General features: G+C 48.0%; 1 long non-coding RNA gene and 1 pseudogene across 1 annotated transcript; one reads left to right on the top strand and one right to left on the bottom strand.

Moving 5' to 3' along the window:
- Positions 1-800: 800 nt before the first annotated feature.
- On the top strand, positions 801-12,016 carry LOC117510624. The gene is made up of 3 exons (XR_004560765.1): positions 801-811; positions 2,030-2,035; positions 11,708-12,016. It is a non-coding gene; the product is annotated as an uncharacterized LOC117510624 (long non-coding RNA).
- Positions 9,963-10,649, bottom strand: LOC117510623 (annotated as a pseudogene).
- Positions 12,017-20,187: the final 8,171 nt, after the last annotated feature.

Consider the following 20,187-nt stretch of genomic DNA (forward strand, 5'->3'; position numbering starts at 1 on the left):
AATATCTCATGTTACAACGTGGAGACCTGCGGCTTAAAGACAGGTGCGGCCCATTTAATTGGTGGGTGCGGCTAATATTCAGGTGCGCTCTATAGTCCGGAATTAAGGTAGGTCGTAATTCAGTACAGTCCAGAATCACAAATTTAGTAACTTAAACCTTCTAGTCTTAAATTATGTATATACACTTTGTGGAAATTTCCCTGACAATCTTTAAAACATTTAAGATCTCTAGATACTGCTGTCTGCTAAAGAAACAAGTTTTGTATTTTTCACTTTAAATCAATATTCCATTGCTAACAGTGTGACTGAAAATATAATCTCATTATATTTGGCAAATGTTCGTTTTCTTTCAATGATAAGGTGAACTACTTATTTTAGCCATTATCTCTTAAAATATCAAAATAGAAATTTTACACTTTCTATGACCCTCCCAAATATGTATTTTTCATTCTGAACTTTTTGAATACTTTGGAAAATCTGTAGCTGCTGCATTTTAGAAAATACAGCTGTACTTGAAGTAACACTTGGGACGATAAAGGGCGTGGTCATTTGCTAAAAAGGACGTGGTCATTTTCAGGCTGTTCATCCCAGCGAGAGATTTTAGCACATATTTCAAGCTGTTCATTGGGGTCATATTAGTTCAGAACAGTTGAATTGTCTTCTCCTAAATGATGTGCACACATCTCTCAGCGAGGTCCTCTACTATCAGGTGTAATTATGGACATGCAGAAAGTGTTTGATTCAATAATTTGTGCACATAAATGAGAGTGCAACATCAAGACAGGAAGTGCACTGTGCAATGCATGCTGCTGTGAGTCTGTGAGTTGTCATGTGTTCATATTTCTGTATGCACATTTATGTTTGTGCATTTGTGTGCATGTGTGCCGGCGCGAATGTGTGGTGTGGGCATGTCGCTGTTCATGGCTTCTTAGCCGTGAGGCATTTGGATGGAAATGTACTCGACATTTAGGAGGAGATGTAATCAGTGACCATTAAAACACAGCTGATTTCCCCTGCAGAGGTTCTTCGGTACCTTTTCTCCTCCACCACTTCCCCCTCACCTTAAATAAAGGAAAAAAATCCATCTTACCACTGCATATTACTTCTTTTCTGCTTCTGTGATTTATGTTCGTTTCTTTCACAGTCTGCTGTTTGGTCTTCTCACTCACTCTCAATCTAATTTTCGTGCACAGTCTCTTCTTCACTCCTCCTGCTCCTCCTCCTCCACCTAAGTCTTTCAGGGTAAGAATAGATGCCTGATTTCATTTCCACCTTTTCCTGTGTTCATCCCAGTGTTATTATCACGGCACATTGTCAGGCAGGTATCAGGATCAAATCATGCAAAGCAGTGAATCATTAGAAATCAGTGAGAGATGTGTTTGTGGGAATAACACTGAGATTGTAAACTGAAAACATAAAAAGTGGACATAATTACCACTGTTGCTCTTGTCTTTTTATGGATCTGGACTCTGGACATTACTGCAACAGTGTTGGTTATTAACCCTCTGGGGTCCAGGGTATAATTGGCCATTTTTGACTACTTTTGGTTTTGCCTTTAAAAAGTGTTTACTTTGCCTTGTTTGGTGTAATTTGTTTCAGCACAACCTCACCTGTGTGACTTTACCGTTTTTCATTCATTCTGACACAATGTATAAACACAGTGGACCTGAATTCACACAAAACATAAAATCCGAGCAGTGAAAACCACAAACATGTTTAACAAACCATTTTTATAACTTAGAATGCAAATATAAATTGTAAATTTTGAAAAAAAAAGTACAAATGTAACAAACAACAAAGTTATATACAACGATTTACATTAAAATGCAGGAAATGTTTCAGGGTTTTTTTTTTTTTTTTACAACTATTTACAAAAGAATCATTTTCATTTTCATTTCATTTATACAGAGCCAAATCACAACAAACTTGCCTCAAGGTGCTTCACACAAGTTCCTAAAACTATTCTGGCTAACAAACCACCGTCCCTCATTTTGTAAAGAAAAGAAAGAATTCACAATAAATTTTCCAGCCGTTTGTGTTTGTGTGTGTGCATGTGTGTGGCCTGCACACACATCCATAGCTGAAACAATCAAAAAGAATAGAAACACCAGTGCCCCCTACTGCCTGAGCCAGTCCTGTAGACAGTCTGCTGAACACTGTTGGAGGTCCCAAGTTAAGACATGACTCCAAACACGGGGTTGTGGATGCAGATAGTCAGCCCAATCTCTTTGTAGTCCTTTATGGTGTGGCAGACGTAGTAGAACTCTGGAGATGATGCCAACATGGATCTACCAAACCATACAACATATCTCTGCATATGATGAGTGATGACTTGTACATCAACTGGTTTGGACTTGAGCTTGCCTCCGTGGCGCTCCTCACTCATCTTCAGACGGGCATCAACAGTCCTCTTTAAGTCCCTCTGCAGATGGCACCCAAAGTCCCTGAACATGGTGAAGCCTCCGGGCAGAACAATGTTTTTATATGAGGTCTGTTAGAAAAGTATCCGACTTTTTTATTTTTTTCAAAAACCTGATGGATTTGAATCACGTGTGCTTGCATGAGCCAACCTTGAACCTTTGTGCGCATGCGTGATTTTTTTCACGCTTGTCGGTTGCGTCATTTTCTTGTATGCAGCCTTTGTGTGAGGATGGGTGGAGTCTCTCATCATTTTTTCTTTGCAAGGAAATGGGGGGACAACTGGAGCAGCGCGACTGCATCAAATTTTGCCAGAAACTGGGGCGACAGCCAGGTGGAAACCATTCGGATGATTCAGATGGCTTTCGGTGGACGATCCTCTGGGCATCACAGGATTAAGGAGCAGTACAAACCGGTTTAAAGACGTCCGCACACCGGTTGGAGAGTGCACACGCGCTCCAGTCGGCCATCAACAACGCTGAAATGACCAGATCATTTCCAAAGTGAACGCTGTGGTGATGTGGGACCGTCGTGTGACTATCCGAGAAATTTGGAAGAGGTGGACATCAGCAACTTTTTCGGCACATTCCATTGTGACAGAAGATTTGGCCATGAAAAGAGTTGCAGCGAAATTCATCGGCACGAAGTTGATGGCGGAACAAAAGCGCCACCGTGATGAAGTCTCACAGGACATCAATCAATCAATCAATTTTTTTTATATAGCGCCAAATCACAACAAACAGTTGCCCCAAGGCGCTTTATATTGTAAGGCAAGGCCATACAATAATTATGTAAAACCCCAACGGTCAAAACGACCCCCTGTGAGCAAGCACTTGGCTACAGTGGGAAGGAAAAACTCCCTTTTAACAGGAAGAAACCTCCAGCAGAACCAGGCTCAGGGAGGGGCAGTCTTCTGCTGGGACTGGTTGGGGGCTGAGGGGATGAGAACCAGGAAAAAGACATGCTGTGGAGGGGAGCAGAGATCGATCACTAATGATTAAATGCAGAGTGGTGCATACAGAGCAAAAAAGAGAAAGAAGAAACAGTGCCATCATGGGAACCCCCCAGCAGTCTACGTCTATAGCAGCATAACTAAGGGATGGTTCAGGGTCACCTGATCCAGCCCTAACTATAAGCTTTAGCAAAAAGGAAAGTTTTAAGCCTAATCTTAAATAAGTAGAGAGGGTGTCTGTCTCCCTGATCTGAATTGGGAGCTGGTTCCACAGGAGAGGAGCCTGAAAACTTGAAGGCTCTGCCTCCCATTCTACTCTTACAAACCCTAGGAACTACAAGTAAGCCTGCAGTCTGAGAGTGAAGCGCTCTATTGGGGTGATATGGTACTATGAGGTCCCTAAGATAAGATGGGACCTGATTATTCAACATACCTTATAAGTAAGAAGAAGAATTGTTAAATTCTATTCTAGAATTAACAGGAAGCCAATGAAGAGAGGCCAATATGGGTGAGGATATGCTCCTCTCCTTCTAGTCCCCGTCAGTACTCTAGCTGCAGCATTTTGAATTAACTGAAGGCTTTTTAGGGAACTTTTAGGACACCTGATAATAATTAATTACAATAGTCTAGCCTAGAGGAAATAATGCAATGAATTAGTTTTTCAGCATCACTCTGAGACAAAACCTTTCTGCTTTTAGAGATATTGCGTAAATGCAAAAAAGCAGTCCTACATATTTTTTTAATATGCGCTTTGAATGACATATCCTGATCAAAAATGACTCCAAGATTTCTCACAGTATTACTAGAGGTCAGGGTAATGCCATCCAGAGTAAGGATCTGGTTTTTGGACACATGTTTCTAAGATTTGTGGGGCCAAGTACAATAACTTCAGTTTTATCTGAGTTTAAAAGCAGGAAATTAGAGGTCATCCATGTCTTTATGTCTGTAAGGACATCTTGCAGTTTAGCTAATTGGTGGGTGTCCTCTGGCTTCATGGATAGATAAAGCTGGGTATCATCTGCGTAACAATGAAAATTTAAGCAATACCGTCTAATAATACTGCCTAAGGGAAGCATGTATAAAGTGAATAAAATTGGTCCTAGCACAGAACCTTGTGGAACTCCATAATTAACTTTAGTCTGTGAGAAGATTCCCCATTTACATGAACAAATTGTAATCTATTAGACAAATATGATTCTCAAACCACCGCAGCGCAGTGCCTTTAATACCTATGGCATGCTCTAATCTCTGTAATAAAATTTATGGTCAACAGTATCAAAAGCAGCACTGAGGTCTAACAGAACAAGCTGTTATGTGTCGACGCGGATGAGGAAGCGAACCTGCGTCAGACAGAAACCCAGCGCTAAAAATAACCAGAAAGCGGTTCCAAACAACAAAAACAATTTATTTTTCACCTGTGCCTAAATAAAATGTACAAAACCAAAACCAACGTCCTTCTGGAGGATGTGACTGCTGGCACGCTCTCCAGCGCCCGCAAGGAGAGAAGTCCGGCGCTCCTGGGACCCACTACCACCAGACAAAACACCCCCAGGTGGACACGACAAACTGACTCTCTGTGAAGCCAAAGAAGATGTGAGGTAAGTCAGCAGTTACAACAATATCTTTTCAAAAGACACACGCTATCAGCAACACATTCAGGTCTGTACTTTTTATCTTTATGCAAATGAGCAGCTTCTCACAACAAGTGGAGGATCACTTATCCTGCACGCCACAGCAGTGAGAAGCAAAATGCACAACTCTCATCACAATTCCAGTATACTATGTAACAAAACACCAAGTTACTATCAACAATAGTCAAATACTTAATTACCCTTTAATGTGTGCTGACAGCATGTGTCCTCACCCTTCCTTGCTTCACAGGCTCGATGTGTCAAACCCAGGCACGGGTCCTCAGCGTCTCACAACGAACATCACAAGGTCGAGTTCCCGGCAGTCTGCTTGAATCACACATGCCTTAAAAGCAGAACGCCATCCAATATCTGCTTCAGCTGAAAGTCTTTAAGGTTGCATGTGAGCACCAGTCACAGGTGCTTCACATGATGTTGATGAGGGTGAGGATTCTTCAGCCAGCACCTTCTCCACAGACAAATCCGTTTCCATGCCAACCTGAGGAGCAAGAAAAGAAAAGAACACCAAAACATCCAGCCACACCCCCCAACACACAACACAAGCACAGAGATGAGTCCACTGTCCGAGGCCATAAGAAGATCATTTGTAACCTTCACTAATGCTGTTTCTGTACTATGATGAATTCTAAAACCTGACTGAAACTCTTCAAATAGGACCATTCCTCCTGCAGATGATCAGTTAGCTGTTTTTACAACTACCCTTTCAAGAATTTTGAGGAGAAAAGGAAGGTTGGAGATTGGCCTATAATTAGCTAAGATAGCCTGGGTCAAGTGATGGCTTTTTAAGTAATGGTTTAATTACTGCCACCTTAAAAGCCTGTGGTACATAGCCAACTAACAAAGATAGATTGATAATATTTAAGATCGAAGCATTAAATAATGGTAGGGCTTCCTTGAGCAGCCTGGTAGGAATGGGGTCTAATAAACATGTTGATGGTTTGGATGAAGTAACTAATGAAAATAACTCAGACAGAACAATCGGAGAGAAAGAGTCTAACCAAATACTGAAAGCAGCCAACGATAACGATACGTCTTTGGGATGGTTATGAGTAATTTTTTTCTCTAATAGTTAAAATTTTGTTAGCAAGAAAGTCATGAAGTCATTACTAGTTAAAGTTAATGGAATACTCAGCTCAATAGAGCTCTGACTCTTTGTCAGCCTGGCTACAGTGCTGAAAAGAAACCTGGGGTTGTTCTTATTTTCTTCAATTAGTGATGAGTAGAAGATGTCCTAGCTTTACAGAGGGCTTTTTTTATAGAGCAACAGACTCTTTTTCCAGGCTAAGTGAAGATCTTCTAAATTAGCTGAGGACACCATTCCTCTCCAACTTACGGGTTATCTGCTTTAAGCTAGAGTTTGTGAGTTATACCACAGAGTCAGGCACTTCTGATTTAAAGCTCTCTTTTTTAGAGGAGCTACAGCATCCAAAGTTGTCTTCAATGAGGATGTAAAACTATTGACGAGATACTCTATCTCACTTACAGAGTTTAGTAGTACTCTGCACTGTGTTGGTATATGGCATATAGAGAACATAAAGAAGGAATCATATCCTTAAACCTAGTTACAGCGCTTTCTGAAGACTTCTATGTAATGAAACTTATTCCCCACTGCTGGGTAGTCCATCAGAGTAAATGTAATGTTATTAAGAATGATCAGACAGAAGGGAGTTTTCAGGGAATACTGTAAGTCTTCTATTTCCATACCATAAGTCAGAACAAGATCTAAGATATGATTAAAGTGGTGGGTGGACTCATTTACTTTTTGAGCAAAGCCAATAGAGTCTAATAATAGATTAAATGCAGTGTTGAGGCTGTCATTCTCAGCATCTGTGTGGATGTTAAAATCGCCCACTATAAATATCTTATCTGAGCTAAGCGCTAAGTCAGACAAAAGGTCTGAAAATTCACAGAGAAACTCACAGTAACGACCAGGTGGACGATAGATAATAACAAATAAAACTGGTTTTTGGGACTTTCCAATTTGGATGGACAAGACTAAGAGTCAAGCTTTCAAATGAATTAAAGCTCTGTCTGGGTTTTTGATTAATTAATAAGCTGGAATGGAAGATTGCTGCTAATCCTCCGCCCCGGCCCGTGCTACGAGCATTCTGACAGTTAGTGTGACTCGGGACAGCTAACAGATACAGAAAAACACCGCTGTGCTCCGGAACAGGAAGTGATACAATACCGCAGTGAGAGCCAACCACCAGTAGAGGCAAGCAAGAGAGCATTGTTGTGACATGTTGTGACATGCCCACCTCTTCCACCATTCGGAAGATTCAGACGGCTTTCGGTGGCTTTTCAGTCGTGTGACTATCCGTGAAATTGTGGACGAGGTGAGCATGTCACAACATGTCCTGTGAGGCTTCATCACGGTGGTGCTTTTGCTGCGCCATTAGCTTGTGCAAAAGCCATCGGCATGAATTTCGCTGCAACTCTTTTTCATGGCAAAAATCTTCTGTCACAGTGGAATGTGCTGAAAAAGGCTGATGTCCACCTCTTTCACAATTTCTCGGATAGTCCACGATGCTCCAGTTGTTCCGCCATTCCTTGCAAGAAAAAAAGACGAGAGTGTTTTAGGTTTGCCCCTGGTCTGCTGGCCTCTGTCTTTTTATGTTTTCAGGTGAAGCTGAGGTGGAGCTACTGGTGATTTGGCTGGGTGCTTTTCGCTGTGTGTACGTCAGGGCTCTGCTCCCCACTGCCAGAGGGCAAGTGGGCCCCGCCCCATCTGTCAAGACGGCACATGGAATGACAGAGCGGTGTCTCACAGCTGACACTCATTAGCACTCCTGATTTAACCCTGAACCTGTCATGGGTTCGGGGCCAGAATCTTTCCTGAGACCAGCTGAAGAACCTCCGCGTTTCTCCTGGTCAGACCTGGGTTGCCATGGGTTCCCAGCTGTGCCAAGCCATCGCACCCAGCCGGTAAACTCAAGCTTTGTTTTTCCTCAGTGTATTTTGTTTGGCGTTCCGTCGCCACTTTGGAGCTAATGTCACTTTTCTGTTTTCCTGGTGCCAGCCTCTGAGCTCCTTGACTTTTTGTTTCCCTGTGAAGTTTTTGGACTGAATTCTCCGCTCTTGTTGCAACTCCACCTCTGTGGGCTCCCATGTCCACAACTGTAACCGTCTGTGTTTCTTTCACTGGCGCTTTCAAGCGCAATCTGTAACCCGCCACGTTTCTTCCCTCTCGAGTCTCCCGACTCTGTTACATGTTGTATTTTTCCTGCTGTGTCATTCCAAGTTCCTAATTATGCTGTTATCAATCGTTTCTTTTTCTGCAGTGTGAGCTTCGGCTCTTAATTTATACTTAAGTCATGTAAAATGGTTCATATGTTTTTTTTATGTCACGCTATTGTTTCGGGCTTTAACATGGACATATTCTGTCACGTGTGTAATGACATGCAGCTGTTAATAATCAGTCCGTTCATCTCCGCGTTGCGTAGTGTTCAGCAGATATGCTGCTCAGAGTTCGTTCCTCTTTATGGAGTTCAGTTAACATCAGTGTATAATCAGAAGTTCGGGTTGGTGCTGTTTTGGTACTGTGTGCAGTCATTTTGTTATTTCACAGGTTGAACCGTTCAGTTACAGTATGACCTAATCTGCTGACAGGCGGAAGTGATCAACACACAGCCGCTAAAGTGTCTGAGTTAATGTAACTGTGGTTCTCTGAGTGCAGTTTCCCAGAGAATGTGAGCTGCCAAATTACTGCATGCATTTAAGCCTGGAACTTGAAGCTGTCAGCTGACTGTCTGTCTGCTACATGTGCCCACCGTTAGGGTGTGTCATGTCAAACTAAGATCCTGAATGAGCAAAGACTGTGATAAGAACTGGACTCCTGAATGAACTGCACTTTTGGTCTAACTCCCACCTGGAATGAACTGAACTTGCTTCTGAACTAACGACATGAATGAACTGAACCTCTGAACTACTTAGTTTGGATTTATTTTCATTTCCAGATGCGTGCCATAACCACTCCATAATCTCACCTGCCCTCTCACTTCCCCCCACAGTCCCAGCAGCGCCACAGGCTCGCTTCCCTGGTTCCTGTCCCAGTCCTGTCTGTCTCGTCCATCCAGTCCTCGTGGTCCATCCTCCTTTGTTCCTCCACTGCGCAGTCCTTTGTTTGGTTCAATAAACTTTTGTTTAACTCCTCCTGTGTCTGTCTTACTGCTCCTGCTCTTGGGTTAAACACGCAACCCAGTCCCAGACCATAACAGAGAGACTCCACACACCCTCACACAAAGGCTGCTTACAAGCAAATGACGCAACCGACAGGCGTGAAAAAAATCACACATGCGTACGAAGGTTCAAGGTTGGCTCATGCAAGCACACATGATTCAAATCCATCAGGTTTTTGAAAAAAATAAAAGGTCGGATACTTTCTAACAGGCCTCGTAGAGAAGACGCCTGACATCAGTATGGCAGTTCTGAATTATCTCGTCTACAACTTCAGAGATGGGCTGGGTGAAGTCAGGGTTTCTGAACTCTGGGTGGAAGAAGATCTCAGGCCTCAGGAAGCGCTCGTAGCCATCATCATTAGTGAACTCTTTTTTGCTGATGGCATTGACGCCGGTGTACTGCTTAATCCATTTGGATCCATCTGTGTCATACTTATTGAACTCTTTAACTAGGTCTGGGCACATGTAGCTAAACAACTGCTTGACTGCCTTGGCCGTCTCCAGAGACTGCTCTGGCTGGATTGTTTGCTCACAGGGGGTCGTTTTGACTGTTGGGGTTTTTCCGTAATTATTGTATGGCCTTGCCTTACAATATAAAGCGCCTTGGGGCAATTGTTTGTTGTGATTTGGCGCTATATAAATAAAATTGATTGATTGATTGATTGATTCCCTCTCCCTCAGCAGCTGCTGAGTAAAGTAGGTGATGTCACGTCTTGCGTTGGGGATGCATTTTATACAGCTGCCAATAACATACCTTTCAGCCACTGGAATATAAACCTTTCAGTCGTGTGTGACACTATCCCCACTGCCAATGATGGTTCCTGTCAGTGTCCGCTCTCCGACCTGCCTGTACATCCAGGAGGCTGCTAGAGCAAGAACATCCTGCACTGTGATGTACAGCCCAGGCACACTAAAGGACTCAAACATGATCTCAGCCATGTACTCTCGGTTCTCTGGAGTGTTCAGAGGAGGCTCTGTCAGGAGAAAGTAATGGTCTTCAGGCTCCACTGTCAGATACTTGAAGATGATCTGCTCCATGTAGCATTCCATTAGATCCCAGTCTTCAAAAATACGATGATGGATTGGCCACTTAGTGGCGTACATGGGCTCGTCTAGGGCTTCATTTCCAATGAAGAAATCCAAGTCATCCACCCCTTCATCATCCTTCGCTGGGCTTGGTCACTAACCTTGGCTGATTCTTTGATGGCAATACATGATGGAACAATAAACTGTGGCTCTGTGTTCCCTGCATACCCCAGTTTAGTGTACCCTGTGCCCCAGTCCACAACACACGCCTGTAGCCACCCAGCCATCTCTGTCAGCCATCCACGTATCTACTCGTCACAACGGTTGAGTTTATTAGATGGAGTGCAGTCTGTGTCGGCTGAAGGCTCTGACAAGCCGTCCACAGGTGGAACCCTGAGCCCGCAGCACCGATTCCACTTCCGCACTCAGCTTTAATCAGATGTCACAATAAGATTTAGAATGTAAGTATAAATTGTAAATTTCAAAAAGCATATGTATAAATGTAGCAAACAACATCTATTTGCATTAAAATGCAGGAATTGCTTCAGGTGTTTTTTTATACAACTATTTACAAAACAACCAGATGTCAAAATAAGATGCCACACAAATTATTTGTGCCACTCAAACAAATAAATAAACAAGCAAGCAAACACACAAACAAACAATTGCTGTTACTGTTACAATTACTAAGAAAGAGGTGCACATGACAGGCCTGACATTTCCAGGGTGTGTCACTCCTCCTGTTGTTCCCCTGGAGGCAGCGTTGGTACCTCAGTCTGCCTTTGGTGGCTTTTTGGACAGGATCTGTGCCTGTGACAATGGCCACAGGAATGTAATTCTGGCTCCTGCTCTGAAGGAAACCTGCCTTGTCTGTGCCACAATGCTGACACACCAGCTCCACCATAAAGTCTTTGTGTGTCATGGGCTGCATCTGCTTGCCACTGCTTATCTCGCGGTGTAAGATGAAGCCATTCGTGGTTGCAGTGTCAAGGAAGTGCAGCAACATGGTCCTGTACCAGTAAGCAGTTTTTCTGTGGGTGGAGTAGTACTGAATGAGTTGGTTGGAGATGTTGATACCACCCATGTTTTTTATTATAGGCCACTAGAGTTAGCTTGGGACTCCGGCGAGGGCAGTCACATCTCCTCATCTCTCCTCTCCTCCTGTCTGTCTCTATCTCTGCCTCAACCTTAAAAGTCCCAACTTCACCAGACTGTGAATTCTTCGAACTACATTTGGAATAACCATGGAATTGATCAGCTGGTCTCTCAATGCTATTGACACCATCTCTTCAACAAGTAAATCAGAGTTGGGGGACCCTGCATGCCCAGAAGGAACCTATCCCGCGGGCTACGTTCTCGACGCCTGGAAGAATTGGCACGTAGCATGCTTGGCACCACTCTCCATGGAAAATGTCAAGGATTTATTCTTATTTGTCATTGTGGTAGGAGGGCTTCTGCTACTAGGATTAGGCACTGCCCTGAAGTACCAGAAAATTGGCAAGATGGCTGCCACCAAAACCACAATCCCACATCTGTCCGTCATGATTACCGAGGTTGGCAAGGCTGTACAATCTCAGACTGCATTAACTTTTGAACTTAAACGCAAGATGGAAACCATCTCTGAGCAGTTGTCTGCCCTGCAAAGGAATTGATGTTGGAGACCAGTGAATATTCACACAGTTGGATCTGGACAGTTAAGAGAAGCCATATTGGAGTTCTGTGCTTCTCTGCCTAAACCCAAAACACGGCAGCCTTATCAGCAACTGAAGGTCAAAATGCCCATCTTATTTTCCTCCAGAAAGATTTCAACAACTTGTTCCTACTCTCACCTATGGTCTTGAGGGTTGGTTCATGACCAAAAGAACTAGATCACAGGGATAAGCGGCTGAAATGGGCTTCCTTAGTAGGGTGGGTGGTCAGCTTGGTTATTCATGGAGATCTCGGAGTAGAGCGGCTGCTCCTTCGTGTTGAAATAATCCAGCAGATATGTGAAATATATTGGTAGAACTGGGGGTTTGATGATACAAGCATGAAATTTGGCACACTGCTAGAGCATCTTCTTAGGAAGATTTTTGGATATAGGGCCATTCCAGATTCATCCTAGGGCCAAAATGGCGGCCATTTTTCAAAGTGGCGACAATTAATTACAAATTACACAACACAAGCAGCATATTATCAAGTTATAAACAGGTGCTATGCATTTACTTGACTTTGGTCTAAAAATACATCTACAGTGGCCTATGAGGGACAAACCAGTATGTTATATTTATCTATTGGCATGGTGTTGCGAGTGGGGGATATGTACCTGCATTATTGTCTGACTGAATTTAACTTAATTGTTGCTGTACTATCATTTATGGATTGTATAGGAAATACAAAGTGTTTCATGCTGATATGGCATTATTTTGATCCATAACAAGTAATGTATGGTGGCCTATTGGGGATGTCAATGTCAGTCAATCCAGACCTCCCTTCCATTTCGGCCATCTTCTTACTGCAGAGTGGGGTTGCAAGGTCGCTTTTCGGGAATGCTTGGCAGTTGTTGATGACATTAATACCAGGTTGCATCGCTGACGTCAGAACAACTCGAGCTTTTCCGAAAAATGTCCGCCCATGCTGTTCCACACAGTGTCACTTTAACATGTTTAATTCTGTGTTTCTGTTTTCAGGTGATATAACCTGAAAGCCCTCTATAGGCTGAAGTAGCTGCTTGGTGGTGGACTGAATGGTGATAGCACTACTGTGCTGTACCTCCTCCTCCTCCTATAGACTGTAGTAGCTGCTTGGTAGTGTATTGTTGAGCAACAGTGAGCAAGAAATTCAAGTTATTAGATCCCCAACAGCCGGGTACATCCAGACAAAACTTGCCATGTCAGATGACAGATTGGAACAAGTGTGTGTTATGTCAGGAGGACACCACTGAGCCTCTCTCCTGCCCAGCTGACTCTAAGCGACACACAGGGTCAGGATACCAAACTCTTGCAGACAGTCTCCTCAACTTTAGTCGGATCGGCTGCCTGCCTAAATCTCTGAATGTGTCCCGCCTGGATGATGGTGGTGGTATCCAGGTGACCTTCGAGAGCAATGAGGCCAATTGGCACGATTCATGCCGACTAAAGTGCAATAATACTACACTGGATCGGGCCCAGAAGAGGAAACCACCCAGTGAAGATACAGCAGCTGTGTGTCTCGACGAATTCTTTGCCCACGAGAACCAGGCGTGTCCCCCAGCGCTGAATGGATGGGATGAATACTTCACAGAGAGTTTGGCATCCAGAGATGAGTCGAATCATCTAGTTCCATCCCAGGGAACTGGCAGGCCTTTCTCCACATTGAGGACAACAAGATGGAGCTGTTTGCCTTCCTATCCACAAGAATAACGGCCATGGAGACAGAGAAACAGGTCATCAGTACTCACCACAAAGATGTGTTCTGCACATAGCCCCGAGATGTCACTGGTCTTGCCCCGTGCAGTCATGAAGAGGCAGACACCAGGATATTGCTCCACGTTGAAGATGCGGTGAGGCAGGGCTACAGCAAGGTGTCGATCCACACAGTGGACACGGATGTTGTTGTCCTTGCAGTGACAGCAGCTGGACATCTGGATGCTGAAGAGCTCTGGGTGGCCTTTGCGACAGGAAAGAACTTCAGGGTCTTGGCAGCCCACGAGATGGCTGAGGCACTGGGACCAAGAAAGTACGGGGGGTTGCCTGTTGTGTGGGCCGCTGAAGAGGAGGTACTGCTGGCCCACCACCACCAGAGGGCGCCCTGCCTGGAGTGCGGGCTCCAGGCACCAGAGGGCGCTGCCGCCGACGAAGGCTGCCAGGGTGACAGCTGTCACCCATTACTGGACACAGCTGACTGCACTCAGGACGGAGGTATATCAGCAGGACAGCGTCTCCACCTCAGTGCCGAGATATCGCCTTGAGCCTAAGGTAATCTTCTCTGCAGCTTATTTAAGTATAATCCTATAATACTTGTTAAACCTTTCAGGACAGCTGACTACCGAAAGCCGAGTGATCGGATAAGTACTCACCTTCCTGCTTATTGTGACAAGAGGTGGAGGCGGCTTGCCCCTCTCATCTACTGGGTGCGGTCGCATCCCAACCTGTGTGTTTGTGTTCTTTCCCGCCAGCAGTACCGGATCCGACGAGCGAAGGCAGTGGCCACCTGGGAATTCGGGACTTGGCGGTTCCAGTACTTCTGGGTTTCGGTGGCAGAGGAAATCTGGGTGGTTCCGGTTCGACTAGGACGGACGTCTCCTACCTTCGGGCCTGCCCACAAGACACCAGCAGATTTCGGCTTACACCTCCAAATTGTGAATTATTGTATCAGTTGTGCTAATTTCACAACAGTAAAACTTGTTCTTACCTTTTTCCATTGTCCGTTCATTGCGCCCCCTGTTGTGGGTCCGTGTACCTACACTTTCACAACAGGATATCTCGGCCAGCGTCATGGATCCCGAGGGGCGTCAACCGGCTGTTGAACGGCCAATGGAAGACCAAGGCGCGGTGGAGGCCTCGGGAGGGGTAATCGGTGAGTTGCAGCGGATCCTCACCGCTTTCACCTCTCGGATCGATTTAATGACCGAGCAACACGTTCTCCTAAACCGCAGGGTGGAGGCTCTCGCCGCACAAGTGGAGGCACGCCCTTCGGGCGCCGCTGCGGCTCTCCCTCCCGAGGACCCTGCGCGTGAAAGTAACGTTCCACTGGTCGTTCAACGGTCCCTCCCTCCGTCCCCAGAAGCATACATAAGCCCTCCAGAATCGTACGGAGGCTGTGTGGAGACGTGCGCGGATTTTCTGATGCAGTGTTCGCTCGTCTTCGCACAGCGTCCCGTAATGTACGCGACTGATGCTAGCAAAGTAGCTTATGTGATAAATCTGCTTCGCGGGGAGGCACGCGCTTGGGCTACAGCGCTCTGGGAGCAGAGCTCACGGCTCCTTCATACATACGATGGGTTTGTACGGGAGCTCAGAACGGTATTCGATCATCCCAACAGAGGAGAGTCCGCTTCAACCGCACTACTGTCCATACGACAGGGGCGTCGGAGCGCAGCTGCCTATGCAGTCGCCTTCCGCATCGCGGCAGCGAGATCCGGCTGGAATAGCACTGCCCTCCGCGCTGCCTTTGTAAACGGACTGTCTCTGGTCCTAAAAGAACACCTGGTGGCTAAGGACGAACCACGGGATTTGGATGGGCTCATTGATCTAGTCATACGACTCGACAACCGGTGAGAAGAACGCCGCCGGGAACGAGGCGAAGGGCGTGGCCAGGCACGCGTCGTCCCTCTCCCTTCCGGGTCCGATCGAGCTCCGCCCTCCCCACGCTCCTCTGTTCCTGCGCTCCGTGGGGTCACAGCTCCCCCTACTGACGAAGCTAGGGACACGAGTAGGGCAACATTTAGGGCACCAGATGCACAGAGGAGATGGACCCACGGAGCGTGTCTTGTTTGTGGTTCAATAGAGCACCATGTGAGAGACTGCCCCGAGCGGTCAAACGCCAAACGCCCGCCCTTAGAGACTGGGCCAGGGGTGGGCCAAAACATTCACGTGGGACACACCCACATTGCTACACGACTCCCAGTCACAATCCTGTATGAGGATTCAACCCTGAAGGCCCCAGCACTGGTGGACACGGGCTCTGAGGGGAATCTGCTTGACAGCAGATGGGCCAGGGAGATAGGGCTCCCTCTGGTGGCTCTTACCTCGCCTGTGCAGGTTCGAGCACTAGATGGCTCCCTACTCCCACCAATCACACACAAGACACCTCCAGTAACCCTGGTGGTGTCAGGTAACCACCGGGAGGTGATCGAGTTCTTCGTGACTCAGGCCACCTCCCGTGTGGTTTTAGGGTTTCCATGGATGCTTAAACACAATCCCCGGATTGATTGGCCGTCCGGGGTAGTGGTTCAGTGGAGCGAAACCTGCCATCGGGAGTGTCTCGGTTCCTCGGTTCCTCCCGGCTCCCAAGCTAAAGAGGAGGTCCGAGTCCCGCCCAATCTGAAGGCGGTGCCAGCGGAGTACCATGACCTCGCTGACGTGTTCAGCAAGGATCTGGCTCTCACGCTTCCTCCCCACCGCCCGTATGATTGTGCCATCGATTTGGTTCCAGGCAGTGAGTTCCCGTCCAGTAGGCTGTACAACCTCTCACGGCCGGAACGCGAATCAATGGAGACCTACATCCGGGACTCATTAGCTGCCGGATTGATCCGGAATTCCACCTCACCGATGGGCGCAGGTTTCTTTTTTGTGGGTAAAAAAGATGGCGGGCTTCGTCCATGCATTGATTACAGGGGGTTGAACGAGATCACGGTTCGCAACCGATACCCGTTGCCCTTGTTGGATTCAGTGTTCACTCCCTTGCATGGAGCCAAAATGTTCACCAAGCTGGATCTTAGGAATGCGTATCATTTGGTTCGGATTCGGAAGGGAGACGAATGGAAGACGGCATTTAACACCCCCTTAGGTCATTTTGAGTACCTGGTCATGCCGTTCGGTCTCACTAACGCTCCCGCGACTTTCCAAGCGTTGGTAAACGATGTCTTGCGGGACTTCCTGCACCGGTTCGTCTTCGTATATCTGGACGATATACTCATCTTTTCCCCGGATCCTGAGACTCATGTCCGGCATGTCCGTCAGGTTCTGCAGCGGTTGTTGGAGAACCGGCTGTTTGTGAAGGGTGAGAAGTGTGAGTTCCACCGCACTTCTTTGTCCTTCCTGGGGTTTATCATCTCCTCTAACTCCGTCGCCCCGGACCCGGCCAAGGTTGCGGCGGTGAGAGATTGGCCCCAACCTACAAGCCGTAGGAAGCTGCAACAGTTCCTCGGCTTTGCAAATTTCTACAGGAGGTTCATTAAGGGCTACAGTCAGGTAGTTAGCCCCCTGACAGCCCTGACCTCTCCAAAAGTTCCCTTCACCTGGTCGGACCGGTGCGAGGCCGCGTTCAAGGAGTTGAAACGGCGCTTCTCGTCTGCACCAGTTCTGGTGCAGCCCGATCCTAGCCGCCAGTTGGTGGTTGAAGTGGATGCCTCGGACTCAGGGATAGGAGCGGTGCTCTCCCAGAGCGGGAAGACCGATAAGGTCCTTCACCCGTGTGCCTATTTTTCTCGCAGGTTGACCCCCGCTGAGCGGAATTATGACGTCGGCAATCGGGAACTCCTTGCTGTGAAAGAGGCCCTCGAAGAGTGGAGACATCTGTTGGAGGGAACAGCCGTGCCATTCACGGTTTTCACTGACCATCGGAACCTGGAGTACATCAGAACCGCCAAGCGTCTGAACCCCAGGCAAGCCCGCTGGTCACTGTTCTTTGGCCGTTTTGACTTCCGGATTACCTACCGCCCCGGGACCAAGAATCAGAGATCGGATGCATTGTCCCGGGTGCACGAAGATGAGGTCAAAACGGAACCGTCGGATCCCCCGGATCCCATCATCCCGGAGTCCGCTATCGTGGCCGCCCTCACCTGGGACGTGGAGAAGACCGTCCGGGAGGCCCTGACCCGTGTCCCGGACCCCGGAAACGGACCAAAAAACAGACTATACGTCCCACCAGAAGCTAGGGCTGCAGTCCTGGACTTCTGTCACGGTTCTAAGCTCTCCTGTCACCCAGGGGTGCGAAGGACCGTGGCAGTCGTCCGGCAACGCTTCTGGTGGGCATCCCTGGAGACCGACGTCCGGGACTACATCCAGGCCTGTACCACCTGTGCCAGGGGCAAGGCAGATCATAGAAAAACCTCAGGGCAACTACAGCCATTGCCCGTGCCTCATCGCCCCTGGTCCCACATCGGCCTGGACTTCGTCACGGGTCTCCCGCCGTCCCAGGGAAACACTGTCATCTTCACGATAGTGGACCGTTTCTCCAAGGCGGCCCACTTCGTGGCCCTCCCGAAGCTCCCTACGGCCCAGGAGACAGCGGACCTCCTGGTCCACCACGTCGTCCGTCTGCATGGCATACCATCAGACATCGTCTCCGATCGCGGTCCCCAGTTCACCTCACATGTCTGGCGGAGTTTCTGCCGGGAACTGGGGGCCACGGTCAGCCTCTCGTCTGGGTACCACCCCCAGACCAACGGGCAGGCAGAGCGGGCGAATCAAGAACTGGAGCAGACACTTCGCTGTGTGACAGCCGCGCACCCGACGGCCTGGAGTACCCATCTGGCCTGGATCGAGTACGCCCACAACAGCCAAGTGTCATCAGCCACCGGCCTCTCCCCGTTTGAGGCGTGCTTGGGGTATCAGCCCCCCTTGTTTCCGGTGGTTGAGGGAGAGGTCGGTGTGCCCTCGGTCCAGGCCCACCTACGGAAGTGCCGTCGGGTGTGGCGGGCCGCCCGCTCTGCTTTGTTGCAGGCCCAGACGAGGGCGAAGAAACATGCAGACCGGCGACGGGCCCCGGCTCCCAAGTATCGTCCTGGGCAGGAGGTCTGGTTATCCACCAAGGACATTCCCCTACAGGTTACCTCTCCTAAACTGCAAGAACGATACATCGGACCATATAAAATCCTCAAAGTCATCAACCCCGCCGCAGTGAGGCTCCAGCTTCCGGCCTCACTGCGGATCCATCCAGTTTTCCATGTTTCCCGGATCAAGCCTCTTCGCACCTCACCCCTCTGCACCCCGGGTCCGGCACCGCCTCCTGCCCGGATCATCGACGGAGCACCGGCTTGGACTGTCCGCCGGCTCCTTGACGTCCGTCGGATGGGTCGGGGTTTTCAGTATCTGGTGGACTGGGAGGGGTACGGCCCCGAGGAGCGCTCCTGGGTGAAGAAGGGCTTCATCCTGGACCCGGCCCTCCTGGCCGACTTCTACCGTCGCCATCCGGACAAGCCCGGTCGTGCGCCAGGAGGCGCCCGTTGAGGGGGGGGTCCTGTTGTGTGGGCCGCTGAAGAGGAGGTACTGCTGGCCCACCACCACCAGAGGGCGCCCTGCCTGGAGTGCGGGCTCCAGGCACCAGAGGGCGCTGCCGCCGACGAAGGCTGCCAGGGTGACAGCTGTCACCCATTACTGGACACAGCTGACTGCACTCAGGACGGAGGTATATCAGCAGGACAGCGTCTCCACCTCAGTGCCGAGATATCGCCTTGAGCCTAAGGTAATCTTCTCTGCAGCTTATTTAAGTATAATCCTATAATACTTGTTAAACCTTTCAGGACAGCTGACTACCGAAAGCCGAGTGATCGGATAAGTACTCACCTTCCTGCTTATTGTGACAAGAGGTGGAGGCGGCTTGCCCCTCTCATCTACTGGGTGCGGTCGCATCCCAACCTGTGTGTTTGTGTTCTTTCCCGCCAGCAGTACCGGATCCGACGAGCGAAGGCAGTGGCCACCTGGGAATTCGGGACTTGGCGGTTCCAGTACTTCTGGGTTTCGGTGGCAGAGGAAATCTGGGTGGTTCCGGTTCGACTAGGACGGACGTCTCCTACCTTCGGGCCTGCCCACAAGACACCAGCAGATTTCGGCTTACACCTCCAAATTGTGAATTATTGTATCAGTTGTGCTAATTTCACAACAGTAAAACTTGTTCTTACCTTTTTCCATTGTCCGTTCATTGCGCCCCCTGTTGTGGGTCCGTGTACCTACACTTTCACAACAGTTGCCATTCTTTCACACGCTTACTGGGTGCGATACATAATCAAGCTTCGGTGGCAGGGGGAAGAAGACGGCTTGGGAAACCTGGAAAGCATCTGATGAGGTCACTGATGCCACTGCAGCATTCTGTGCATTGTCGGGCATGCCAAACCCTTCAACCATAGATGACCACATGGATGCACTGGAGCATTTTGTTGTCCTGCTTTATGATCACACCAGCAGCCAGGAACATGTCTATATGGCTCGCAAACATCTGTTCACCCAGAATGGCAGATCAATAGATGCTCTCCCACCTACTCGAGAGGCCCTTAGACAACACATCAAGAGGGCTGCCTACCAAGCTGGATTCTGTTGGGGCCAAATAATGGTTTTCACTCCAG

The sequence above is a fragment of the Thalassophryne amazonica genome, chromosome 5 (genome assembly GCF_902500255.1).
Source record: "Thalassophryne amazonica chromosome 5, fThaAma1.1, whole genome shotgun sequence".
In the NCBI taxonomy this organism is placed as follows: domain Eukaryota; kingdom Metazoa; phylum Chordata; class Actinopteri; order Batrachoidiformes; family Batrachoididae; genus Thalassophryne; species Thalassophryne amazonica.